This window comes from Pipistrellus hanaki (assembly GCF_964339955.1).
Source record: "Pipistrellus hanaki genome assembly, chromosome: 1".
Lineage (NCBI taxonomy): Eukaryota > Metazoa > Chordata > Mammalia > Chiroptera > Vespertilionidae > Pipistrellus > Pipistrellus hanaki.
The window spans coordinates 134672692-134699206 of NC_140503.1; the positions used below are offsets into that span (position 1 = coordinate 134672692).

General features: G+C 43.2%; 1 long non-coding RNA gene across 1 annotated transcript; it reads right to left on the reverse strand.

The window, feature by feature from the left end:
- Nucleotides 1-337: 337 nt before the first annotated feature.
- Nucleotides 338-19792, reverse strand: LOC311629399. Its single transcript, XR_014796184.1, has 3 exons — nucleotides 19693-19792; nucleotides 2940-3108; nucleotides 338-2253 (listed from the first exon to the last, which is right to left on the reverse strand). It is a non-coding gene; the product is annotated as an uncharacterized lncRNA (long non-coding RNA).
- Nucleotides 19793-26515: the final 6723 nt, after the last annotated feature.

The following is a 26515-nucleotide window of genomic DNA, read 5'->3' on the forward strand; positions in this document are numbered from 1 at the left end:
GCTCTTCTGCTCCACCCCTGGAGTGGCCTTGGGGAGAGCAGTGCCAAGAAAGGTAATCTGACCCCCTGCAGCCTCCTCTCTAGTTGTAACCCTCACATGCACTGGAGGGTTGGCTCCAAATTCGCTTGTTAAAGTACCATTTGAATCAGGATGTTCTGCATGAAGCACAGCTGGCTGGATGCGCTGCAGGCTTCCTTCTAAGACCTCTTGTCTAGGGGGGAATGTGTAGCTTCTCACAGGTGCCTGCCTTTCACTTTACTCCGTGAATCATGCATTTCGCTGTTGCCTGTCCCTCTGGTTAGTTATGGTTTTGGATTTTTTTGTTTGTTTTCATAAAGGCACACATTTTTTATAATCTTATTTGAAATGCAGTTGAAGACAGTTTTGTTGCACTCAGAAGGTTGTCCATAACATGTAATAGCATGGTGACATGGTAGTACCAAGAGGCTAGGATATGAGTGTCACTGGCTGATTGTTTGCTGTCAGCTTGTCGTATTCTAGAACAGACTGGAATAGCTGCTCTCATGAGTGATTCGGCTTTACGATGGTTGTATTTTAGGAGCATGGAACATCTTTTTTTTTCTTTTATTTATTTTTTTATTTTTTTAACATCTTGAGCTCAGCATGTTGAGGCTGACCCAGGAGCCATATTGTAAATATTGTTTTGTCCTTGCTAAATCCATTTTCTTTACAAAGCTTTCTCCCTTCCTATAAGGCATAAAACAATATTTATTGAATATCTTGTGAGTAGAAACCAGTGGCTTCCTTGTTCTGAAATATATATATATTTTCATTCTCAATGGGAAATCTCTTTTAAAAAATGGGTAGTGGGGTGGTCTTGTATACCATAGCAAGTAGGAAACTAAATTGCTTTCTAGGATATCATGTCCATTTAGCATCTACTACAAAAGTCAGCAGCTCTTCATATGCCTGAGGCACAAAAGAAATGAGACCCAAGCGAAACCAAGTCATAGGCTCAGAAACATTTAGGGAAGCACTCCTTTCGGTCACGATGTCTCTTCATTAGTTTTTACAGAGGTGTGTGCTTTTGCAGATGTTCTGAATAGAGATACCTACCAGCACACACACACACATGAAAACTGGCTGACATGGGCTGCACAACTACATAAAGTGGCCTGTTCAAACACAGAGCTTCTGAAATGTGCTCAGCCCAAGGGGGTGGTTTCAGCCTGTCAGAATACACATGGACTTTAAATATGGTGAGTGTGTGTGTGTGTGTGTGTGTGTGTGTGTGTGTGTTTCCTACTTTGTGCCAGTACATTAAATTAAAATGCATTCATTAAAAACATTGTCAGAGCTTATTAATAAACTATCTTATAATTGTGCAAATCAGCTCACAAGGCCTTTTGCATACTAAAGGGTGGTTGTCTGGTTAGCTCATCTGCAACTGTTCATCATCAACCATGTTAAGGCATTTGAAACCTTTAAATTATGATTGTCCTGTCAGGATAAGAATCCATTCTCTCTTAAAACAAACTTTTAAAAATCAAGGCTTAGAATTGAGTTCTAAAAATGTAAACATTATATCATATTTGTCAAATTTAAATTAGTTTTTGAGAAGAAAGAGAAGGAAAATGTGACAAAAACAGGACTTTAGTTCCCACAGAGCCCAATTCTCAGAACCTCGTTGCATGATTGTCCAGCATGAGAGGTTAAGGGGCAGGATGTTGTAAGACCAAAGTAACTTTGGCCTCCCACAGAAAGTTCTGGCAGTCCCAGGCCCACTCAGAAGAAGGGAGAGGATCTCCAGTGTTGTCCCTTTCAGATCCCTGATCTGTACTCCTCCTGTCCTGATCCCAGGAGGCCTCTGAATCACTAGTCAGGGGTAGCATTCTTATTTTGAAATCTTCAGAGCTTTTCCAGTTGTAACAGGTCTCCCTGCATGTGGGGCTATTTGGAGGCATAAGGCAGAAATATGGTTTTGGATTAATGAGCTGAAATCACAGTAGTGATAAAGGGGATTTAGTGGGGTGAAAAGCCTGTTGGCACTCAAAGCCTTTGCCAGGTTTCAGGACTGCAGATTTTACCCTGGGTGGGCACCTTTGGGAGGAAAACTGGGGATTCATAAAGATCTAGACCTGAACAAAACACACCTACCTGTTGTCATTACTTGATTGCACCCACAGGAGCACATTCCATACACAGGCATGTAAACTTTGGGGGGGGGGGGGGTTGGACAGGTATCCCAATGCAAATCCACAGGGTAGCAAGCAGTGCTTTTTGCAAACTGACCTAATTGGGAAATGTGGCTCTTTTCAGGCAGCTTACATGGTCACCAGTACCCTCTGCTGGCCACCATGGAAAACTGCTTAGCTGTGACAGAGACCCAGGGCTGCAGCTGGTCCACTGGGAGCAGAAATGATGGCATGGAACCTTTGTGTTCAGCCAGGCTGAGCCTGGGCATGGATAATTTTCCACAATTGTAAAGTGTTTCTCTCCTCTGGTGTGAGTTAAATAAGGTAGCTTCACTGCACCATATACACAATTTGCCTGGTGCAGCTGCTCCCTTCGCCTGTCAGAGGGTACTGGTGACCCATATGTGGCTTTGTTCAGAAATGTGGAGCCGGTGCCTCAGCAGGTGGCACCCCTGTGGAGCACATGAAAGATCCAAACCCCCTTCTTCCAAACCAGTCATTTCTCTGCGGTAGGAACACTTGCTGCCACCTGTTTACCTACGGTAACTTATGTATCTGTAGAATCTGATTTCTCAGTTGTCTAATTAGAACAGAGTAGAACTTCCAAGCTAGAAGGAGAGTTAAGGCACTGACCCTCAGCTGGTGTGCAGTTCATCAGAGCCTGGAGAAATGCTGGTCTCAGCCCTCAGATCAACTACATCAAATCTGCGCTCTATCAGTGATTCCTGTGGCTGTCAGAGGCACCTTAGTGCCTCTGAGAACATGCTCAGCATCCAAATTTACTTATTTCTCAAGCTTCCCAGCCAATTAAATTAGCCTGGTTATCTTGTCAGCTTCATTCCCCTCTGAGTCCTCCAGCATCCCAGCCCCTCCACTGCCACCAGCTGGTTCTTGTCATCTGTGTGACTAGAGGGGATCTGGAAGACTGCTCTGCTTTCTGGGGCCATGATCCCTAAAACACAGAGATTCAGACATGGTTATAGCTGGAATAAGCATGTGAATAATAGCCATTGCACTTATTGGGTGCTACTGAGTGCTCAGAACTGTAGTATAACCTTGACAATTCTGCAGGAGGATGGTGGTCTTATTCCTGTTTTTCAGATAAGGGAACAGACTCAGATGGGTTAAATTGTTCCCTTAAGGTCTGTGGTTAGTAAATGGCCTCAAGGACCTCCAGACACAAGTCCCACCACCCTGTGAGTAAGCCTGGGCTCTAGTCCTTTTTATTGTTTTTAATGCAAATAGCCTGGGAGGAGGAAGTAGTAAATCACCAACTTGTTAGAGGGACCCAAAAAGTACCCCTAAAATGAACAAGAGTTTATTAGGAGGTATTTTCTTCTTTCTCACCTCAAGTTTCAGGGGCCCAAGTAAAGATTGTTGCTTGTGCACTATAAAATAAACAGGTTTTCTTTTCTTTAGGGAATGCCACTCCATCACCTGATCTGCCTGCATAAAGTCCCCATAAATCAACACAGTGCCAAACAGTATTGCCCCACTAGGCAGGTGAGGAAACTAAGGCCCAGAAAGAGGCATAAGCTAGGCGTGGGTGACTTAGGAAGCTAAAGGTAGGCCAGGTACTCTGTGCAGGACTCGGGCCCTGACCCTATTCCAGTCAAAATGTCTTTCACGAGCAGCTTTAATTTCGTTAAGACTTCCTTGGTCTTCTGGACAGAGAAGTGCCAGGATAGCAGAAGCATAATCTAGTTTCATGATTTTAAAAACCATCTAAATCAGTGGTTCTAAACTGGAGGTTGCCCTGACCAGTGTGGTTCAGTTAAACTCTAACTGTTAAGAGTCCTGTGCACCAGAGGCGGCAGATTCATTCCCATTCAAGGCTCATCCCCAGGTTCGGGGGACAACAAATCAATGTTTCTCTCACATCGATGTTCCTCTTTCCCCCCTCCCCATCTCTCCCTTTCTTCTTCTAAGATCAATTAAAAAATAAATAAATAAAATAAAATAAAATAAGAGCAATTTTGACCCTGGAAATATTTGGCAATACTTACAGCTTTTTCTGATCATCACAAATTGGCACCCAGTGGACAGAGGCCAGGGATGCTACCCTGTGCAGAACAAACCCACACAAGAAAACATTATCTGGTCCAAAAGATACAATACACCGAGACTGAGGAACTGATCTAAATGCCCTCTCACTGGAAGTTTCTAGGGCCCACTACATAGAAACCTTAACAGTAAGTAGATTGTGCTGATGAGCTCAATTATATATATATATATATATATATATATATATATATATATATATATATATATATATATATATCTGTGCCCATTATCTCTCACTGCGTAACCACTATGCTTAGTGGATCCGAACAATAGCAGTTTGTTTAGTTCATGCATCTGCAATTTGGACAGGGCTCAAGGTCAGTGAAAAAAGCTGATCTCTGCTTCACAGTGTGTGTGGCCTCAGCTAGGAGACTTCAAGGTTGGGGAGTGACAGCTGGGGACCATCAGTGTAAGGCATGTTCACTCATGCTGGCTGCTGAGGCTGCCTCTCAGCGGGGACTCAGAGGCACTTAGTGCAGCCTCTGGGCCACGTGTCTTAGGCTTCCTCAGAGCAAGGCAGCTGGATTCTCAGTCTGTGTTGCCAAGGGAAAGAGCCAGATGGAAGCTGTATCACCTTTTGACCTAGCCTTTAAAGAGCTAAAGTGCCACTTTGGCTGTACTGTTTGCCTTCATCGGTTTATTCATTAAATCATTCATTGATAACCATTTAATAGGTTGTCTGCCACGTGCAAGGTGTTCTTCTGATGCTGGAGACATAGAAATGAACAGAACACTAAAAAGAAAACTCAACCTGCCAGTGTTGTTCAGTGGTTAAATGTCGGCCCATGCACCAAAGAGTCATGAGTTTGATTCCCAATCCAGGGCACATACCTGGGTTGCAGGTTCTTTGCTCAACTCCAGTCAGCAAGGGTGTGGGAGGCAACCAATGGATGTATCTTTCTCACATCAATGTGTTGTCCCGCTGCCAGCCATGTCCTTCTCCCTTCCCCCAAACCCCTTCCCACCCACCTTTCACTCTAGCTTAAAGCAATGAAAAAATAGCCCTAGCCAGTTTGGTTCAGTGACTATAGCATGGGCCTGCATACCAAAGTATCCTAGGTTTGATTCTGGCCAAGGGCACGTACCTCAGTTGCATACACCTCCCTCGCCCGGGCCCTGGTAAGAACTCATGCAGGAAGCCCTAACCGGTTTGGCTCAGTGGATAGAGCATCAGCCTATGGACTAAGGGGTCCCAGGTTCCATTCAGGTCAAAGGCATGTACCTTGGTTGCAGGCACATCCCCAATAGCTGATTGATGTTTCTCACTCTATATCCCTCTCCCTTCCTCTCTGTAAAAAATTAATTATATATATATATATATATATATATATATATATATATATATATATATATAATTTAAGAAGCAATCAATCAATATATTTCTGTCAATTTTCTCTCTGTCTTTCCATCTCTCTTCCACAATCTCTAAAAATCAATGGAAAAATATCCTTGGGTGAAGATTTAAAACAGAACACCAATCTCAGTCAAGGTTAGCCTGAGAGCATGATACAGTGAGACCGAGCAAGCTCCTTAAAAAAAAAAAAAATTATAAAAGCCTAATATGCTAAGTGTCTCAACTGTTCATTCAATTGTTTGACCAGTCGCTATGGTGTGCAGACGCTCCGACTGGTAGGTTAGCTTGCTGCTGGATACCAGCTGATAGGGATTGGGCAAGACAGACTGGACACACCCTAGAGCCTTCCTAAGGTCCCTCCCCAGCTCTGATCATGCATTGGTGGGGTTCCTTGCCCTGGCCTGCACCCTCTTGCAACCTGGGACCCCTTGGGGGATGTTGGAGAGCCAGTTTTAGCCTGATCCCCACAGACCAGGCTGAGAGACGCCACCAGTGCACAAATCTGTGCACCAGGCCTCTAGTAAATAAATAAAAGCAATGGAAAATTAATCCTCAGGATAGGATTAATAATAACAACAAAATAATCTTTGCCCTAGTCAAATTTACATGCCAGCAAAGGAGATAATATAATAAATAAATTGGTACAGTATATAGTTTGCTAAATGATTAAAGTACAAAGGATTAAAATACAGCCAGAAATGAGGTAGTGCTGAGGTTGGATTGCAATTGTATTAGGCTGGTATGGTCATGGAGTACCTCACTGATGAGGTGACAGGTGAGCAGAGACCTGAAGGAGACCAGGGAACAGGCCCTGAGGCTATGTGGGGACACAGCATTGCAAACCAAGGAAATGGCAAGTATAGGACTGAGGTGACAGCACACTTGATGTGTTCAAGGAACAGCAAAGATGCCAGCTGGGCTGCAGGAGAGCGAGCAAGGGGAGAGGGATAGGAGAGGCACTGTATTTCTTGTGTATCTGGAAACCCTTTTTCTAAATCATACATTTTAGTTTCAAGAAGCTCAGCCTTTTAGAATTACAGAATTGAGGCACAGTATGGCAGGCCGACAGAACTGAGGACACTTTGTAGAATGAGAAAGGTGTACTCCCCCTTTCTGCGGGCCTTGGAAATGAGGGGGAGAGGATTGTGGAAAGAGAGCATTCCCTCCTTATAAGATAACATCATGCTGGACCCCTCCATCTGTCCTTAGAAGGCATTTCCTTTTATTCCCCTCCTTCTATGGGAGATGAGGCTGCTCTTTCAACTCAGGCTGAGGTGGTGGCTTCTATGAACATCCCTTTATTCTGGGAAGTAACCACTGCACTGGCTTGTGCCAGATGATGCATGTTTTTAGTTTCATACCATCAGATGCAGCCACTGTCCGCTGTCCTGTGCATGATGCTTGAAAGAGGCAGCTCAAATCTCCTGCCTCTGCAGGGCTGGGAGTTCAGCTTGAGGAAGGAACAGGAGGACATGGAGGGTCCTTCCTTCTCCTTGCTCCTGGAAAGATCCAATCTGTTCCTGAGAATTGGCCCAGATTGCCGGGAAGTCAGGACACCAACCATCTCAGCAGAGTAAAATAGAGAGGGTGGGACTCAGGTGGCAGGGGGTCAGGAAGAGGTTGTTCTAAGAGTGCCCCTCCTGAGCGGAAACATCATTAGAACTACCATCTGCTGGACACATGACATGCTACATTCTCCTTCAGTCCTCACCACACCCAGGGAGCAGGACCTAAAGTGATCTCCACCAAACACGTGAATAGCTGAGGCCCACATGGTCCCAGATCAAACAGCTGACACTGAGTACAGTGAGGGCTCCAAACTCTATCTGCCTGGTGAAGCCATGGATGCTTTCTTCTGGCCACACTGCCTTATGGAGAGGCCTGCCCAAAGAAGTGACTTTCCTGCTCCATGGCAGCTTTCCAACCTGAACAGACCAGGCGCTCCTTGCTACAGAATTCTGCCAGAGTGCAGGCGACATCGGATTTGAGTTATTGGCAGACCACAAATGGAATTTTTCTTTTTTTTTTCTTCTTTTTAAAAAAATATATTTTATTGATTTTGTACAGAAAGGAAGGGAGAGAGATAGAGAGTTAGAAACATCGATGAGAGAGAGTCATCAATCAGCTGCCTCCTGCACACCCCCCACTGGGGATGTGCCTGCAACCAATGTACATGCCCTTGACCGGAATCGAATCCAGGACTCTTCAGTCCCCAAGCCGACGCTCTATCCATTGAACCAAACCGGTTTCAGCCAAATGGAGTGTTCCTATAAAATTAATAAAGAGCCGCTGCAGTTCTGAAGTAGGTGGTGAAGGACAGAGTTGCCAGACAGTGCAGTCAGTGGGGTCCCTACTGCACCCTCTCTCCAGGGGCCTGCTGTGGTACTCACTGTTTGCCAGTGCCAGCTCACACAGCGTAGAGGAGAAGGTGTTATAAACTCTGTGCATTGGAGAAAGTAACAAAGCCTTCTCACACATTTGGCAAATGAAAAGCAAAGGTTAACAACTTCCCAGTGTCTGTGTGAGTCACAAGATTCTCTCAAACCATGAAATCCTGGGGCCTCTGGGCTGCCTTCCCAGCCTGTGAACTGATGTGCCCTCAAAGACTAGCTATAAAACTTAATAGTCTCTTGTGCATAAATAATCCAGAATAAAAGTCTGCTACCTACCTTCTGATGTCATATAATTAACCCCAAAGCTAATATAAATTTTGGGTTAATATGTATCAGCTCCCTTCCACTGGGACATAGAATGAACATTTTCTGCTAACATGTCATGATTTGCCTCTGGAAAGTCTAGTATATTCGTCTTTCCCTGTGTCATTTTACTTCTCAGGGAGCTTTGCTGAGCTCATCCCAATAGTCATCACCCCAGCAGTACAGGGGCTGGAAGGTCAGTGAAACAGGTGTTCACTCCTGCTCACCTGGACAAGACACCATTCCAAAGGCTGGCTCTAGGCAGCTGGAAAATATAAAGAAATGGAGCGAATGACTGATTAGCTTTACGGAAAAGAATTATCAGGCAATGAAGTAGTTCTTCCTGTCCCCCTGCCATCCGGGAGTTCAGAGGGTGAGGGCATCGGCCACCATGGAGGGCTTGGACCTGTATGGTTCTGAAGCCTGTGCTCCTGACTACCACATTAGATTCCTCCCAATGCGACTACCACACTGAGGCCTGGAGAAAAAGACTGCCCGTGCTCAATGGCAGCCAGTCGGAAATGGCACAGCCATGTCAACCGTTTTGCTTCCCAAACAGGATTCCAAAACTTGCAAATGGGAACACAAAGGGCGCTTAGTCCCAGGTTTGCCATCAACTAGTTGTGTCACCATGTGCAGGTGATCTAACTAACCACTTTCAGCGCTCAGATGCCCGGTCATAAAAATGGCCCGATGGGACACTTCCTCTTCTACAATACTGGTTTGGGAAACTTGCCTGAAACTTGAAACAGGAAACTTTTGTTTGTAGAAAATGCTCTTTTATGAATGAGGAATATGAGCATTCTATTTTTACATTGAAAACACCTTATTATATTTGAGAACAAGAAATATGTAACATACACAGAGGTTTTCAGGCCACACCTGAACCTTCTGATGTCATGGCTCGGAAAACCCAAAGCAGGCAGATATCTATCAAAATTGGCAGCTACCCTTTATTTGGGTGCATTACTCAGCCAGCCCCCTCACCTCTCTCCTTCCTCTGAAAACCCACTGTGCTAAGAATATTTCCAAAGTGTGGCTGATGGAAGGTCTGAACTGTACAAGTGCACACCACCAAGTAGTTGGGAGGATTAAACTGAACTAGACATGTGGAGCAATGTTGCTGATGACCCATTTCCCTTTCACCTGTAATTGTCTGAGCAATTTCCACAGGTAAGAGCTTCCACATATTATGGACTGAATTTACGTTCCCTCCCGCCCACTCCCCCTACTGTGACTGTATTTGGAGAAAGGGCCTCTAAAGAAGTAATGAGGTTAAATGAGGATGGAACCCTAATCCAATAAGAACAGTGTCCTTGCTGAAACCTTGGCTCAGTAGATAGAGTATCAGCCTGCGGACTGAAAGGTCCCAGGTTCGATTCCTGTCAAGGGCATGTACCTTGGTTGTGGACACATTCTCAGTAGTTGGGTTGCAGGAGGCAGCCGATCGATGTTTCTCTCTCATCGATGCTTCTGGCTCTCTCTCCCTCTCCCTTCCTCTCTGAAAAAAATCAATAAAATATATTAAAAAAACAAAACAAAACAAACAAACAAACAAAAAAACAGTGTCCTTATAAGAAGGGGGAGAGAGATACCAGGGATGTGTTGCACAGAAAGGCCATGTGGGAACAGAAAGAAGGTGGCTATCTGCAGGCCAAGGAAAGAGACCTCAGGAGAAACCAATCCTGCCACACCTCGATCTTAGACTTTCAGCCTTCAAAACTCAGAGAAAGTAAAGTTCTGTTTCAGCCTCCCAGTCTGTGGTATTTTGTTATAGCAGCCTGAGCAGCCTAAGTCACTCCCTCAAGCACCTTTGTCACCCTCTCTGAGGGTTATTTTTGACATCTAGGAGCTTGCTCAGCCTTCAAAAGGTCAACCTAGAAGTAGAAGGAGATTGGTCCTCCAGGGACACTCTTCAAGCAATAACAGACACGAGTCCATGGATAAATGCCCAGCCTTGCATCATTGGAGGGAACAATTCTGAGATGTGTTTCCTGAGAAGGCCCAGCAGGGTTGAGCCTCGTTGCCCACAGACTGACTTGCTAGTTAATGCAAACCTCATTGGTTTTTCTCCTTCCCTGCCTGACCTTGGCCCATGATCTCACTTGTGCTTCCTGGGGTCACTTTCCAGGTACACAAAGTTCACACAGTCCTTGATTTGGTGTCTGCCACTGCAAGAACCCAAACTCAGTCAAGAAGTAGGTTCAGCCCAGCTGGCATAGCTCAGTGGTTAAGCATCGACCTATGGACAAGGAGATCACAGTTTGATTCCTGGTCAAGATACATGCCATGGTTATGGGCCCAATCCCCACTGGGGAATGTTCAGGAGGCAGCCAATCACCGATTCTCTCTTATCAGAGATGTTTCTATCTCTCCCTCTGAATAAAATATATATATATATTTAAAAAGAGGCAGGTTCACATTAGCCACCCAGTGGACATCACCTCCCCTAATAAAAAAGTGGAAACAAGATTTACTAACAGAAGACCTGTTGCCATAAAACAATAGGATTGGTTCCTAAATGAACACAATAGATAGTATTATGGGACTTAAGAGGAACAATCCATTTGGACTCTTTGGTGAGTAAGTGGGATCTTTTATGTAAATATTTGGCTTTTCCAGCCGATGGGATTTTGACTCTCAGTTAAGTACAAACTGTGACATCATACAGATAAGATATACTAGTAAAAGATTCAAGACTATAGACCTAACCAGGATCAAAACCAAAAAACGGGATCCTCTGACCAAAAGTTGGAGTAGCCTCCCTATTGATATCCCTTCAAAACCATCAGGCTTAGCCACCCTGAAGTGTGCTTAGCTTCCTGGACGTGCAGTTAGCAACAGTCAGGAAAAAGAGCAAGTATGTTGTCCTAAAAGCCCCCTCTAGAGGCCTCTTGAGAAGGAATTTATGAGCTGCTGCAACTCTAGTTCCTTCTTTGACATTTATTGGCTTTTTGATGAACATCAGAGCAATTTTTCTGTCAACAGCTTCTCATTAGGGGTCTGGTGATATTCTCGCTGACAATTATTTTACTCATTACCATGCCTGGTCACTGTGAGAAGAGGTTCCACTCAGAAACCATCCATCTTTGCAGCAGCAAATAGCTCAGGTAATCCTACTTAAATGCTCCTCCTGCACTGGCAGCTGCTATGGCATACACAGAGAATTTAGACAAATGGCCAGCCTTTAATGAATGCCTCATCTTCTTGTGCCTCGCTATTCCTTTAAGGACATATTTCAGGCTGATTCTCTCTGTTTCTTTTTAAAATAAATTATGAAGAACTGGGTGAAATAACCACTAGGACTTCTTTCTTTCTTTCTTTAATTTATTTATTTTTTAACTTAATATAATTTATTTTTTTAAATTAAATTATTATATGTGTACATATCTTACCATTGCCCCCCCCTCCCATACATGCCCTCCCTCCCCAGAGTTTTGTGTCCATTGGTTGTACTTATATGCCTGTATACAAGTCCTTTGGTTGATCTCTTATCTCCCCCAGATCTCTTTACCATCCCCGCTGTAATTTGACAGTCTGCTTGTATTTTATTGATTTTTTACAGAGAGGAAGAGAGATGGAGAGAGGGATAGAGAGTTAGAAACATCGATGAGAGAGAATCATCAATCAGCTGCCTCTTGCACACCCCCTACTGGGGATGTGCCCGCAACCAAGGTACATGCCCTTGACAGGAATCGAACCCGGGACCTTTCAGTCCGCAGGCCGACACTTTATCCACTGAGCCAAACCGGTTTCGGCAGGACTTATTTCTTAAAGATGAAATGTTCTCACCATGATTGACAAGTGTGCTTGCAAAGACTGGAACTAGCAGGTATTAGGAAAAGAAGGCAACCACTTTTGTTAATGGACTGTTTTCTTTGCCCTCCAAATGCACTGTCTTAACACAATCAAGCACCTGCAGACATCTGGAGCACCTGCCATTCATTAGCATCAATGCCAGCCTGCATGTGCCCTCCTCCTCCTTCCTACCGTCAGATATATGACTCTAACCTGGAATAGCATATTTTTAAAGGGTTTTCATTGTGAACAATTTCACACAAGGAGAAGTTGGGGGGATGTGTGATAAACTACCACGTCCACATTACCCAGCTTTAACAATTATCAATGATTTATCAATCATACTGGCCAATCTTGTATTATCTGCCCCCTTTCCACCTCAGACTATTTTGAAGTGAATCCCAGAGTAACCTTATTAGAACAAAAGACACTCCTATTGTTATAGGCACCTCTCACCTACACAGAGAGGTGTTACCAGACCGTCCCCTGAGTCAGTGAGAGAGGGCTGTTCCCAACGGTGATCCTAGTCTCAGATAAATGAATTTATACGGGAGACCTTGACTACGTTGTGAAAGGCCAATTTATTAAAGCAATTTAAGCCTGTGCCTTTATTGAAAAAACAAACCTATACATGTGGTTTATGAAGTGCAGACGGGCTCTCAGCTAATCTGAAGAGCAGGTTGGGTGGGGGTCCGAGGCGTTATGTACCCTCCTGTCTATGTTGTATTGCAAATTGGCGAGCTGGACAGGACGCCTAATGAGCCAGTTAGTCAGGAGTCATCTTTATTGTGCGCAGGTTCAGAGCAGATTTCCTCTGTAAAATTCTGAACCAACACAGGAGGGAGTATTTCCTTTTTATATTCTTCTGGTTCTTTGTGTAAGAAAGCTTATAGCCTTGAATACATATTATACCTAATCAAACTTACCTGTGATATCTATACAGACAACTTGTAACCTTGAATACATATTATATCTAATCAAACACCTGTAACCTTGGATGAACAAACACTTGGCAGAATATGTGAATTAATATAGTCTATCAGCCCCTATAGATGGCTAGCTTGCAAGATCGGTTAAGTTTATCTTTTTTATTCAAGCAAAAAACAAAGTTATTTTACAGTCTAAAAATAACAGAGTTGACCCACAAAAATAAAAGACTGTCTAAGAATGACGGAGTAGTTCAAATAGTTTCAAACAGCAGTTTTTCCAAAGGAGGGACCACTATGCTTCATCTATAGGTCTCTAAATTCCTCTGCTGACTATTTTGGTACAGATTAATTCTCAAGGTCCCTTTTTTATTTTACTTTACTTTGCTGTGGCCTCAGAATTCATGAGAAGCACCTGGCACTTTATCTTGCCAGGCTTTGAGTCTGCTAGCTTCTCTATAGGAAGTAAAATTGCCTCTTTTTCCCCCTTTTCCCTCTCCTGCTCCCTTTCTAGATTCTCTCACTACGGAGGTTTTTAAAACCATCTGTTCTCCGGTCCTCAGCTGGGGAAGATAATGGCTTGTTAGTTACAAGCTGGTTGCAAATGGCCTACACTGTTTGGCCTTGTTTTAACTTTCCTGTCTGTTTCCCTGTTCCTCCTGCCCCGGACTCCTATAGCATTATCACCCAGAAAATACCAAGGGATTTAAGAGATCTGTGTCAGAAACTGAGGTCAAAGAGCAAATATTAGAACAAGAGATGCTTCTGATGCTCTTGTCACTGAGGAAAGGACAAGGGTCTTGGGAGCCCAGGGGTGGGGCAGAGGCCAGTACAATCAGTGTCTCTTACTCCCACAACACACTTGTATGCCCTTCCCTCCTGTTTCTTTAAAAAAAAAAAAAAAAAAAAAAAATATATATATATATATATATATATATATATATATATATATATATATATATATATATATATATATTGATTTTTCACAGAGAGAAAAGGAGAGGGACAGAGAGCCAGAAACATCAATGAGAGAGATACATCGACCAGCTGCCTCCTGCACACCCCCCACCGGGGATGTGCCTGCAACCAATGTACATGCCCTTGACCGGAATCAAACCTGGGACCTTTCAGTCCGCAGACCGATGCTCTATCCACTGAACCAAACTAGTCTCAGCCCCTCCTGTTTCATACTCCTACTCTTGCTCCCAAGCCTCACTTTCCCTAATAAACTACCTACAAGCCAGTTTGGGTCAAAGAGAGTCCCCAAAATGACAGCCCAGAGTGACAGTTGGGCTGGAGGCAAGTAAGTACCAAGCCCAGACGGGAGTATGGAGGCCTCATGAGGGATGTGTTCGAGAGATAAGTTGGAACTCAACAGACTTATACGGGATATGACTGAGATGTGGAAAATTGCCCTAAGAACTGGAAGAAGGGACTGAAACAGCATGTACCTATTTAGGTCACATCAAAGGTCATCCTGCTGACAAGAGGTGGTGGGAAAGTGCAATGATCTGTTCCTGGAGTGAACAGGCAACTCTAGGAGGCAAATTTGTTGGTACAGGCATCAACACCCTTAAAATACGGCCATGCCCTCCTCACAAAAGAACCAGAAACTGAGAACAAACGTTATAAAAACAAAACACTGTGAACCAGCATGTTATTTATATTAGTATTGAAAAAAACATAATTACTTTGAGTCCAACACAAGTGTGTTAATTCTAGAACATGTGCTGGAAGGAATGTGAATTAATTAGGTGGTTAAGCATCTACCTATGGACAATGGGTCCTATGGAGATCACAGTTTGATCACAATGATAGAAGCCACTGAAAGTGATATGCTCCATACAAAGTGGGGCCCCACACTGACCAGAAAAAGGAAAGCACTGGAAAATGGTGAGATCTGAATTAAATTTGTAGTTTGATTCACAGTATTGTACACTGTTGATTTCTTAATTGTGGTGAATATGGTGCTGCAAGATATTAATAGATGAAGCTGCATGAAGAAAAGAAGGGAACTCTGTATTACTTTTGCAACTCTTCCATAAATACAGAATTGTTTAAAAAAAATAATAATAGCCGAAACCGGTTTGGCTCAGTGGACAGAGTGTTGGTCTGCGGACTGGAAGGACCCAGGTTCAATTCCGGTTAAGGGCATGTGCCTTGGTTGTGAGCACATCCCCAGTAAGGGGTGTGCAAGAGGCAGCTGATTGATGATTCTCTCTCATCGTTGTTTCTAACTCTCTATCCCTTTCTCTTCCTCGCTGTAAAGAATCAATAAAATATATTTTAAAAAAATAATAATAAAGTGACATATATCTGTATTAGGATTCTCCAGAAAACCAGAACCAATAGGATAGTGGGATAGATGGGTGGAAGGATGGATGATGGATAAATATCTCTAGAAAGAGCTTTATTATAAGAAATTGCTCATGCAGTTATGTAGGCAGAGTCCCATGACCTTCCGCCTGCAGTCTGGAGACACAGGAGAGCCAGTGGTGCAATTTCCAGGCTGAGAGTCGGAGACACAGTGATGTTGACTCCAGTCCGGATGTGGAGGCCCTAGGGCAGAAGATCAATGCTCCAGTTCATATAGTCAGGCAGAGAATGAGTGGGTCCTCCTTCCCTCCAGCATTTTGTTCTAGTCGGGCCCTTAACAGATTGGATGAGGCCCACGCACATTGGGGAGAGCCACCCACCTTACTCAGTTCACTGATTCGATGCTAATCTCTTCTGGAAACACACTCCTAGGAAATAATGTTTAACTAGCTATGCAGACATCCTGTGATCCAGGCAAGTGGACACATAAAATTAACCACCACAGCAGTTGGGGCACCAAGTCCTCCCCTGGAAAGGGAGTCTGGGTGACACCCCCCGCCCTGCTCCTCGCAGTAAGAGAAAATGCTCATACTAACATGGGAAAATGATTATGATGTTTGGAGAGAAAAGCATACAGGACACACATTTTTATCTAGAGCCTGTAAATAACTAGGCAAAACAAACAATAAAAACATTTTAAAAAACATCTTTACGTTCCTAGAAAAGGAACTAGAAGAAAATATTCCAAAATGTAAAAAGTTTTGTGTTTTTTTCTTCTGGAAGTGGGACTGCACGTATTTTTTTTCTTCCTCCTTTACTTTTTGTTTTTTTAAAAAATTATTTTTATTTTTAAAATACGTTTTTATTGATTTCAGAAAGGGAAAGAGAGAAACATCAATGATGGCTGAGAATCATTGATCAGCTGCCTCCTGCACGCCCCCTACTGGAGATCAAGTCCACAACCTGGGCACGTGCCCTGATGGGGAATCCAACGGTGACCACTAGGTTCATAGGTTGATGTTCAAACTCTGAGCCATGCCTCCCTCATTTTTTATTTCAGGTGGCATGGCTCAGAGTTTGAACATCACTTTTCTATATTCCGAGCCCCCCCGCCCCCCAATTTTCTATAATTGTTAAGTAATCAAAATTTTCAAAAGAACATCCTAGGATCTGCTTCACTTGTATCTATCATTAAGCTTTAATACTGCTTCATGAATAAATTCTGTGCTCATAGAGAAGGATGAGGAATATTTAATCATTATAAAAAATGCCTAAAATTTAAAAGAAAGAAATTTATCCCATAAATCAATATAAACCCACCCCTTGTAGGCACTCACAAGTTCAAAGAAAAGTTAACTTGCTAAATTAAAATGAATAAGGGTCAATTATTATTCTCAGTATTTAAAGCAGCAGTCATAAACTTCTCCAGCAGAGGGCAATGGTAGCTTAGATGAAGATGGAAATCTTGGCTGCCTAACTTGCAGCTAGGATATTGTGACTGGAAAAAAATTGCCTTTGCTTTTCGGTCCTGAGAAAAAAGCAATTTATTCTGCAGGACATATATACTATATACTAAAGTTAGTTAATTCATCTGAGACAGTGGGAAGGAAGGAGTTGTGTATTTTTTCTTTAAATTAGAGTCTGCTAAACTCATAGAGTGCTACCTCATTTTTTATTTAAGGGGGTGGTCATTAGAGAAACAAACGACTCATATCAGGATTTCTGAACTTGACACTAGGAACATTTTGGTACAGACAGTTTTCTGTTGTCAGGGCTGTCCTGAGCATTGCAGAATGTTTAGCAACATCCACAATTGCTATGTACTTGATACCAGTAGCACACTCCCACCGGTTGTGACAACCAAAAAATGTCTCCAGACCTTGACAAACATCCATTATGGGAGAAGGCATGAAATCATTCCCCACTGGACCACTGCTTGAGATAAATACCTAGGCTAGTTAGTGTATTTGTTAGACACAGTATAGGTGGTGCAAGAGAGGCAGAAATGAGCTTTCAATCCTGTGCTGAGCTGTTAATATTAAAAGAGAATTTATTGGGCACTGAACTAGGAACTTCCCAGGTCACTAGGCTCACTAAGGAACTTCCAGGTAACTCTGTTCTACACTCAGGCTCACCCAGGAGCAGAACTCAGCACCTTCGATTCCTCCCAAATAGATTTAACTCTCAGAATGTTTAAAGAGAAATGGAAGTGTTACTAAAGATATCCCAAGGAAATGAAGAAGAGAAGCCTTTTTGTAAGATTTGCCCTTCAGTATTTCTGTTCTTGACTGTCTCCAAATTCCTCTATCAGCTCCAATGCACAATGTGTTATTCCTACCACATACCCCTAAGGCATGTATCAAAGTCTCTCCCCAACCAAACAAGTTTCTTGCTAACAGGGAATATTTTTCTCCATATTGTTATACCTTCATTCATCTCATTTTTATAAACTCTCCCCAATCTCACAGCTAATAAGTGATGGTAGCCAGACTTAGACCCGGGTAACAAAGGATGAACCGTTTTGTCAGGATCCAGAGGTACAGTGCCGAGGACTCATGATATTTTTCATGGGCTCAGGAAAATGTTTTCATGTTCATCCTTTTAAAATAAGAATGGAGTTCCAGTCAAAATGGCAACATAATTAAATGCCTCCCACAACCACATCAAAATTACAACAAAAATATAGAACAAACATCATTCAGAACCACCTGAAATCTATCTTAACATAAGTCCTACAACTAGGAAATTAAAGAAGAAGCACATTGAGACTGGTAGGAGGGGCGGAGACGTGGGGCAGAATCAGGGAACCAGCTGGTCCCACATCCATTGTGTGGCAGTTTAAAATGAGGAGGTGTATCTTGGATGTGGAGGTTTCCCTGAGAGAGGGGTTCCATCCCCACACCTGGTCCCCCAGCCCAGAGTTCCAGTACCAGGAAGAGAAGTCCCCAAAACTTTGGGCTGTAAAAACTAGAATATTGTGGCTGTGTGACATGGAGGCTGCTGGAGACCTAGGTAATTCCTCTTAAAGTGCCAGTGCGTGGATTTACTCAGACTTCCTCTGAGCTCCAGTGCTGGGACAGCAGCTTGAAAGGAATCTGGGACATTTTGGGGAGGATCTAACTTGCTTGGAATCATGGTGAGTGCTATAGGGGAGGTTTTCTCCCAGAGAGAAGCGCTGGCAAAGGTTACTGTTCATTTGCTGAGCCCTCCCCACCACAGAGCTGGCAAGCAGGGCACCATATCTGAATCTCCATCAACCTGGCTCACATTTTTTGCCCCGTCCTGGAAATTCCCTGCTCCTTCCTACTTATAGGCTCATCCAAGCCATTTCCAATGGTTTTTCCATACAACTGGCCTCTCTTGCTTCATGCTTTGGACTTTCCTAAAACCTCTCAAACAAACAGCAGCTGTCTTCAGTGTGCCCTGTACTTCTCAATAAGTGGTCTCAGGCCTGGCACTAGCAGCAGCCTGCCTTGATTCATAGCTTTGTCTCTCCAAGCACCTCCAAGCCCAACATAAGTAGCAACCATACGCAGATTGCTTTGTAGCTCACACTGGATGGCCCCAATTGACACAGGCAGTGATTGACTTTGCACCTCCTGGGAGGCTCCTGAGCTAGAGGTACCCAGTGATGAGTTTTGAACTTGCTTGAATATAACCCTATCACCTCCATGAATGAAACACTCAGGGGCAGTCTTGGTGAACACCACTGTCCCACTGAAGCAAGTCTAATTCCATGGGGTCAGTTCCTGCACATCAGCTCTTCCTCTGTTGTTGCAACCAACCTTCACAACTGATTGGCCCAGGGGTCAAACCCTCCAAGTGATTCCAACATCAACCAAGGCTCAACTACCATAGGACACTTCATATAGCTCACACAGAGGCACATCTGGAGTGCCAGCTCAGATGACTTGGGAGGCTGAGCCACTGGACCCTACAGGATACCTACTACATAAGGCCACTCTACCAAGTCTAGGAGACATAGCAGATCTACCTAATACATAGAAACAAGTACAGGGAAACAGCTAACAAGCAGAGAGAAAGAAACATATCACAAATTCAAGAACAGAAGAAATCAATAGAAAAAGAACAAAATGAAATGGAAGCCAGAAAACTACCAAAGAGTTCAAAACAATGGTTATAAGGATACTCAAGGAACTTACTAAGAACTTCAAGGAACTTAGTGAGAACATTAACAAAAAAAAGGATCAGTCAGAAATGAAGCACACACTATCTGAAATAAAGAATAATTTATAGGAAATCAACAGTAGAGTAGAGGATTCCAAGAATCAAATAAAAATTGTGAAATATATGGAACAAAAAACACCCAATCAGAACAGCAAAAAGAAACATGAACCCCCCAAAATGGGTGGCTTACATACAGACATTTGTTTCTCACAGTTCTGGAGGCGGGAAGTCCAAGAGGAAAGTACTGGAATGGTTTGGTTCTGGTGAAGACTGTCTTCTGGCTGCCTTCTCACTGGGTTCTCTCATGGCAGAGAGAGAGAGGCCAGCTCTGGTGTCTATTCCTATTTTTATAAGAGCACCAGTTCTATTAGATCAGGTTTCTACCCTTATGACCTCATTTAACCTCAATCTCTGAAAAGCCCCATCTCCAACACATGAGGGGGTTGGGGCTTCAACACATGAATTTGGGCATGACACAATTCACTCCAGAGCAGGTGAGTTGGTCAAACAATTTATAGCTGGCATATTTTTAGTAGTTGATTGCAAGTCTGATGTAAACAATCAAGGAGGAAGGTTGTAGTTCTTTGAGCATTCTTTCCAAAGTCTCACCTCTTCTCTGCTCCTTTGCTGCAATTAATGTGGAATACAATGACGTTGTACCCTGATGTCCATCTCGTCTCTCACTGATGAAGTTGGTAAATAAAATGGGTTATTGCTATTTGGGGTGAGGTGGGATGTTTTAGGTTGGGTTTGGTTTCTTGGTTTGGGGCTGTTTTCTTCTTTACTGCCATCTTGTGGCAGCCATTTTAGACCACATGGGGGCAGCCATCTTGTACATAAGTCAATTTTCATATTACCTCTTTATTACATAGGATAAATTATATTAAAACATATATTTTTAAAATGCACTTTTTTTTTGATGTCCCTCCCCCCTCTCAGTCCTACTCAATGCCTTTTGAATGAACACTTTACAAATATTTAATTTTTGGACTATATACAGCTAAACTAAAACATTTTTTTAAAAGGGGAAGATGATTGACTTTATATTAAAAGTTTGATACAGAAATATGAAAGTATAGAAAACACTTAAAATACAGAATAATATTTTAGTATAATAGTGGCAGGTTTTCTTTTCCCATAAAAGTACAATGTAGAATATTTTAATGGAATGTAATAAATATGAACAGGCTAAGTGATCACCAAATTGTAACTGACTTAGGGCATTTAATTTTTCATGCTTTTTGAATTAAATTTAGAAAGAAAGGGAGAGAGATAGGAACATCTATTTGTTGTCCCTCTTATTTATGCATTCATTGTTTTTTGTTTTTTTTTTAAAATATATTTTATTGATTTTGTACAGAGAGGAAGGGAGAGAGATAGAGAGTTAGAAACATCGATGAAAGAGAGTCATCGATCAGTTGCCTCTTGCACACCCCCTACTGGGGATATGCCCGCAACCAACGTACATTCCCTTGACGGGAATCGAACCTGGGTTGCTTCAGTCCCCAAGCCGACGCTCTATCCATTGAGCTAAACCGGTTTTGGCTATGCATTCATTGTTGACTCTAGTATGTGCCATGACCAGGAATGGAACCTGCATCTTGGCTATAGGGACAAACCAACTGAGCTATCCAGCAAGGCTGATATGACATTTTAAACAGCAATCTATTTCTACTTATGAAAAAACATCACAGCAGAGAATACCAAAACTGAAGAGGGTACCCACATAACATCTGGCTGTGAAAAGTAGCTGGGTACTATCTGCCAGGGAGTAACTCCTGCAAATTCAGGCACCCTCTTAAAGGGCCCACACACACACAACCTTGTGCTCCAGCAGAGGGAGGGTGAAGTGGACTGGAGCTGTGAAAGCAGAAGCCAGGACTGGGGACTCTGGGAATAGAGCTCAGAAGGCAGATACCCCAAGTTTCCTGTGAGTCATTCCCTCACTCAGCAGAGAACATCTTTCCCACATAGACATTTGCCCTGTCTGAGGGGAAGAGAGTTGAAACATCCTGCTAGAAAACACCATGCCCTAAGGCTACTTAAGAGATTAAAAGTAACAATTAGCCTCCAGGCAGAAGCAACTGCCTCACCCTGTTGAAAAAAAAAACTCTTACAAATGCGAGGAAGATTGCCTGGAGGGCAATTCAAGTCACAATCCTACCTTGTTTTTCCGAAAATAAAACGTCCTCCGAAAATAAGACCTACAGCCGAGACCGGTTTGGCTCAATGGATAGAGCGTCGGCTTGGGGACTGAGGGGACCCGGGTTCAATTCCGGTCAAGGGCATGTACCTTGGCTGCGGGCATATCCCCAGTAGGGGGTGTGCAAGAGGCAGCTGATCGATGACTCTCTCTCATCTATGTTTCTAGCTCTCTATCTCTCTCCCTTCCTCTCTGTACAAAATCAATAAAATATATTTTTAAAAAGAAAGAAAATAAGACCTACTTACAGGTTTCCTTCTGAGTGAAATATAAGGTATCCCCCTGCAAATAAGGCCCCCCCCTAGGCTCTGTCTCAGAATGAAAATTAATTTACTGTAAACTGGTTGCTAGGGCCGCCCGGACTGGTGTCTAGCAACCAGTGACTTAAGTGGAGTCCTGACTTCACTGCTGTGTGGAGGTGGAGCGGAGGTCAGAGTGAGCGGTGAGTACAGGGCGGGAGAAAGGAGGAAACTTTCTCAGATGCATGTAGAAGAACAGGAGAATTAGAGTGGACAGGATGCAGCGAAGATGGTGAGTGCTGGTCTGTCTCTGGTGACACTACCTGATGCTCACGGCCGCCCTCATGATGACTGAAAGTTCTCAGTCAGTGGCAGACCCTGCTCCAGCCCAGATCCAGGCCCCAGCAAGCCCAGTGATGGTCCCCAGGCAGGCCCCAGGGGGGTAAATGTCTGATAAAGGGTTAGGGGGGATGTCTGGGGAAGGTGTTCAGTGGCACAGGGGTGGGTGGAGGGGGATCACTTAAAATGACACAGGAGGATCAGAGGGGGCAATCAAAATGACACAGGAGGATCAAAAGCGGTTACTAAAATGGTAATCCCCCCTCTGATTCTCCTGTGCCATTTTGATTACCCCTCTGATCCCCCCTGTGTCATTTTAAGTGACCCCCCTCCCCCCATCTTGATACCCCAATTCCTTTTTTTACCCCTAGAAATGAACGCAAAAAGAAAAAGCTACTCTGTGGAGTACAAGAAAGGAATCATGGAAGACTCCTGGGGCCAAAATCTTACTGCTTTCTGCAAAGAGAAGATGTTGAGTATCCAATTGGTCTGAAAATGGTGAGCAGAGTATGGTAACCTCATTGAACAAGTGGACAAGGGAAATGCTAAAAAGCACAAGTGTGGATCAGTTTAGCAACCATTATTTTCCGAGCTGGAAGACCTGATCTGTGAATGGGTTGTTGACAGGAGAGCAAAGGCTTTGGTTATGAATAGGGCTCAGATTCAAGAATTTGCCCTTGCAATGACACCACAGAAGACTTCAAAGCATCACAACACTGGCTAGATACTTTCCTTCAGCGAAGTGAACTGTCTTTAAGAAGATCTGCCAGTATAACATTGTTTAGGTTGGAAGATACTCAAGTTATTAAGCGAGCACTTGCATTCAAGTCCTTTATTGATGATGCTGACTTCTCTAAATACAATCTTTCCAACATGATTGCTATGGATGAAACTGCAGTGTTTATGGGCCAATAATCTCAAACAACAATTGAACAGTGGGGTGCCTCCTTAGTGTACATTCCCTCCATTGCTTACGTAAGTGCACGTGTTTCCTGTATTTTGGCAATTCGTCTGGATGGCACAAAAATCCCACCTTTAATCATTCCTAAGGGCAAGAAGAAAAAGATTGAACTTGTTTTGGGTATTTTTATTCTTGAAATTGAAAAAGCCTAGGCCACACAAGCAGTTATAAGGAAGTGGGTCGATTTAATGCTGCCGCTTGTTATGGGAGGGAGCCAAAGAGGTCTTCTAGCCTGGGATGCAGCCAACACTCACCGCACTAAAGACATGAAGACATTTCTTCACGAAAGAAAAGTAGATCAGATAATGATTCCTGCAGGAATGATGGCTTATCTCCAGACTCTTGATATTGCAATAAACAAGCCATTCAAAGACAATTTGCACATGGAAATTAATGACTACATTGAAAATAGAATGGAGAGAAATCAGCGTGGAAACTTTGTGAAACCTAAAGTGCAAGAAGTTGTGACTTGGGTGGAAGAATTCATGGGAGAAAATCACTGACAGTTGCATTGCAAATGCACTGCACCACACCAGCCTCCAAGGGAACCCTCTCCGAGCAGGCGACTGGCAGTGCTCTGCGCCCAAAGCCCTATTTCTGAGCGCTGCCCTTGCCCCATCTCCTCCTTCACCCAACCCTGAGCATCCACACAGGAACCGAGAGCATAGCAGCCTCCTGGGCGTTCTGGATTTGTCCCTGAGCCCCGCCTCCCCCAGCACTCTCAGCGAGAATCCTTGGGGAGCAGAATTTTCATCTACAGAATGTTAGCAGTTTCTTCACCACCCCCAAACTAACTACTGAGGTGCCCGCTATGCTTGAGACAGCCTTGCTTGTGTGGGTGTAAAACAACTTCTTTTTTAAAAAAATGTCTTCATTGATTAAGGTATCACATAATTGTCCTCATCTCCCCTTTTGATTCCTGTTAAAGGCATGTTCCGGGGTTGCAGGTTTGATCGCACACACATGAGAGACAATTCAATCCATGTGTCTCTTTCACATGAATGTTTCTCTCTTCTCCTCCCTTCCTTCTATCCACACTCCCTAAAAAAAAATAATTTAAAAATATCCTCAGGTGAGGATTAATAGTAACAACAAAAAAGTTGGGATAAGGTTAAAATATTATTTCTGATGCTGTCATTTAGTAATCTGTCTACCTCTCCATAAATACAATAACAACTACAACAAAATCAAGACTTATAACACGGACACTCTCCACTGCTTCAGTTGGGTCCATGGCTATTATAATCTTTCTTGCCCTCTCAGCCAGCCATTCTAGATCCTGGACACACTCGGGTACTATTTCTGCTGGTTTAGGTTGCTTCCCTAATGGGGCATATCACTGACAGGTCTGAACACCTAGTTACCTCACCCTTCCTTGCCCAGAGGTACTTGTTAACATTGTTCATTCATAGTTATTACCAATTGTAGAAGCACCAAGAGCCGCCCTAGTGATTTGTCTGAACTCCAGACATGCTCCTCCTTGCCACCATCACATACAGGCCACTCTGTCTTCTTCTGAAAAGCAGGATCAAGTACCCTCGTCCATATAGTAATCTGCTGTTAAACTCAGGCTCTCCTGGCATGTGAGCCCAGAATGACTAGGAGTAGTCATGGCATTGGGGTCGGTTCAACCCTTCCCTGTGTCACCTGGTAGAAGGTTTCCTCCACTGGGAACCAGGTTCTTTAATCTGGCAGATGCTAAAGTTGAGCAAGTGGCAACATAAATTTCCCCAGTGGGAAACATGGAGTGAGGATGAGAGGGTGTGCCTGTGGAACAAATTCTTTATTGAATGACTTAATTTTCCACGTTGCCTGGTGAAGTCCATTACACTAATTCATTGGAGTTTAGTCTGTGCCCCGAGGGTACAGGTTTGTTGCCAGAGCTTGCCCCATCAAACAGGGAAATGGAAGACATGTAGAAACAGCTGGCAAACATACTCTTACGGAAATAGGTTGCATCTCTCTGAGCCAAGTCAACTGCTGACCATCCTTATTCATATTTTATAGGTTCCTAAGAGCAAGGCCGCTGAGGCAACCAAAGTGGCAATTGATGCAGGTTTCCCTCACATTGATGCAGCATATGTCTATGAAAATGAGGTGGAGGTCAGCAAGGCACTTCGAGAGAAGATTGCGGATGGCACTGTGAAGAGAGAGGAGACCTATTCTACACCACCAAGGTGCTGTGAGCAAGTGACAGGAGGTCCTTGTCAGAGCACATAGGTTATTTGGGGAAAACAAACAAATAAAAAAAAAAACACTAAACCAAAAATTTGGGACTTACTTAAACATGGCTTCCACCAGTTCTTGGAACATGTTCATAATTGCTTTTTTTTTTTTTTTATGTCTATGAGACATCCAGCATCTGAAGGAGATAAATAGTTTCTATTTTCTTCCTTAGTAATGGTCACATTTTCTTATTTATTTGCTTTCAAATCGTATTGAATTTCAGCTAGTGTTGCAAAAATAAGAATATATTTTTATTGATTTCAGAGAGAGGAAATGAAAGGAAGATAGGGAAAATCAATTTTCTTTGGTGAGGGCTGTTCTTGTTTTATTTAATAAGTTGCCTCCAGCAAATTTGTGAAATTTGACCCTAATGGAGTGTGCAGCCATTCAGGTCTCTGTTCATTTAAAAAAAAAAAAGTTAGCCCTGACCGGTTTGGATAGAGTGTCAGCCTGAGAAATCAAGGGTCCCAAGTTCGATTCCAGTCAAGGGCATGTACCTTGGTTGCGGGCACATACCCAGTAGGGAGTGTTCATGAGGCAGCTGATCAATGTTTCTTTCTCATCAATGTTTCTAACTCTCTATCCTTCTCCCTTGTAACAAAATCAATAAAATATGTTTTAAAATAATTAAATCTTGCTTCCTAAGTTTTGTTGCTGTGTTTGCAATTGCTTAGCACTTAGCCAATGATTGGACCCAGGTTCTCTACACACCACATCAGTCAGGACGTTCATGCTGCTGATGGAACTGTGTGTTGGCTCACAGTACATTCAATGTTCAGATGATGTTCAAGTTTTCCTTGGTTTTGCACATCCCAGAGAACAAATGAATCAGTTGCAGAAAAGTGTTCTACATGTTTCTTGGTTACTCTTACAAGGAAAAAACATTAATGACAGCCTTTGAATTGGCATTGGAAAACCTTTGCTTAGGGATTGGGTAAGGCATCCATCTCTCAGTTATTTTTCATCACAAAGGAAATATTAGCGTACACATTATTAATTCCATTAGCATAACTCAAATGGTGTGCAGGGAGGCTGAACCAGGGCCTTAT